The sequence below is a fragment of the Arachis ipaensis genome, chromosome B07 (assembly GCF_000816755.2).
Source record: "Arachis ipaensis cultivar K30076 chromosome B07, Araip1.1, whole genome shotgun sequence".
NCBI classification, from domain to species: Eukaryota; Viridiplantae; Streptophyta; class Magnoliopsida; order Fabales; family Fabaceae; genus Arachis; species Arachis ipaensis.
The window spans coordinates 120238657-120240971 of record NC_029791.2 but is presented as its reverse complement, the minus strand read 5'-3'; positions in this window follow the sequence as shown (position 1 = coordinate 120240971).

The following is a 2315-nucleotide window of genomic DNA, read 5'->3' as shown; positions in this document are numbered from 1 at the left end:
AGGGTTAAGGGTTACTACTCTTGTCACTTTCATCCCATATTAAATAAAAGCTTGAATGACAGCTATGATACTTGGAAATTCCCAGCAGATCCGGATTCTGGCTGCTTCTGATTCAGCTCTATAACTAGATTATGGCCATGGTTGAGGCTTGTGAGCTGTTGTTGAGCACCCACCGCCGCCTTCTTTACAGTTAACAATGGCCATGGAAGTGGGGCTATGCCTGACCCTGTTTATTGCCCTTCAAAGTTTCCGCACATAATTAACAAAAAAGGGTTCAATTGTATAGATCCATCAAGTCACTAGAGTAGGTTCATCCAACTCGCTGTCAAACCAATCCAAATTGGACGCGAAGCAAGTTTTTCATTTATTTATTTATTTATTGCAGGGCTCCACTTTGTTATTATTTATTTTTGAACCATATCTCGGCTGAAAATTCCAAGTCATTTTCATTGGTCCGTGGTACTGTCGGCTAGTGAAATATATACACACTGGACCAGTGTACTTGTTATATTCCAAGGGAAAAACCATTAATATCCCCTGAAATGCTTGAACTATGCATTTATATATGTGGTGGATACTTGAACTGTGCATTATATGGTGGTAGCAGTCTTTGTCCACTTTTTATGTGTGCTGGAACAGCTGGGTACTCTACTCCTCCATGTCTATTGATCATTTCATCTATCAAATTTTAAAGTGGATTTCTTTCATATTCAGCCTATATTACAACAAAGTTCATCTGAAAGTTATTTGAACCCTCTTGGCATTTGCACCTAAAATAAACCATACAATTATTATGTACCACATCCTCTCTTTAACTTGTTTTCCTTTTTCTACTTTCCCTTGTTTAGTGTTTACACTATAATGAGGTTCATATAACATCATTCTTGTTTATTATAGTTTGTATTTAGAATTTTAGGTTTGGACGAGAGAATAACATTTTTTTTTCAAACTATCATTTTTAAATTAATTAAAATTTCGATTTAGCTCTTAAAATATTTTCTTATACAATTTTAAATAAGTCGATTCTAAAATATTTTTGCCAAATTAGATGATTTTATGATTTTAATCATGAAATAATTTCATGTTTTAACTTCTTAATTTATTCTGTTAATTTAGTGTAAAATCTCAATTTTTTAACCCAGATAATTTTATATTTTCAATCTAGAGGCCGAACATATGACCAAGAACAATTATTTAAAGCAGACCTTGAATTATGAAAAAAATGGCAATAATATATATGAAGTTCGTGCATTAGCGTAAATAGGAAAGAGTTTTATATTTTTCTTGTCATCCAAAATTAGAAAACATCCAAAATTACTAGATAGTTAATAATTGATAGATATTTGAGTTAAAATATTTTGCAGACATAGCACACATAAATCAAAGCTAATATGAAATTTAGTAATTTACATAAAATAATTTTTTTATCACTAATTTTCTTTTATAACATTAAATTGGGGAATGTAATATTATATGAGGTTAATTTTAATACAATGATAATATAAAATATTTTATAAAGTTATGCAATTATATTTATTTTTTATAATTTTTTTAGATGATCATTTACATGATGAATATAAAATATAATTATTTTTAAATTTATTTTACACCGAGAGTATATCAAAATTAAATTCATATTATATTATATTATTCGGACAAAAGGGTTAGTTGTCCTTGAGAACCGTTGGGTCCCTCCTTATCAAGATCAACTGAAGCGTAATCTATCAAATATTTTTGACAATTGTAATTGAAATATTGCAAGCACCATTCCATGTAAACCATTAATTCTGGTGACATGTGGCATCTTTTAATACCTCAGCCGCATATCTATGAGTTAAATAATATATATATTTTAAATTAAATTGAAGAAGGTAAATTTCAGATATCAAAAATCACTATCATGAAAATAAAATAAAATAAAAGGGTAGTTCCAACACCTTCGCCTATCCATATAAAAATAGTCCCCCTAAGATGCCCCCATTTATAAAAGACCTAGCAGCACTATCAGTATTCCTTGCATTACTATAAATGCTTGTTTGATGGCCTTAAAACACTTTCCTCAACATTTTTGTAATTATGGTGTTCTCCCCTTTTTAAGGCAGAAGAAGAAGAAAGGGACTAAAAGATAACACTAGTGGGAGGGAATCCTGAAGTGGGTGTAACCAAAAAGAAAATTACTTTAATTTTAAAGAATTATTAATTATTGTGTAATTTTTAATGCTATATAGTATTTAATTACAATTTCTCTATTTGCATAATCACTTAAAATTTAATTTGGGTTCATCATTTCTTAATTAAATATTCAGGGTTCAATT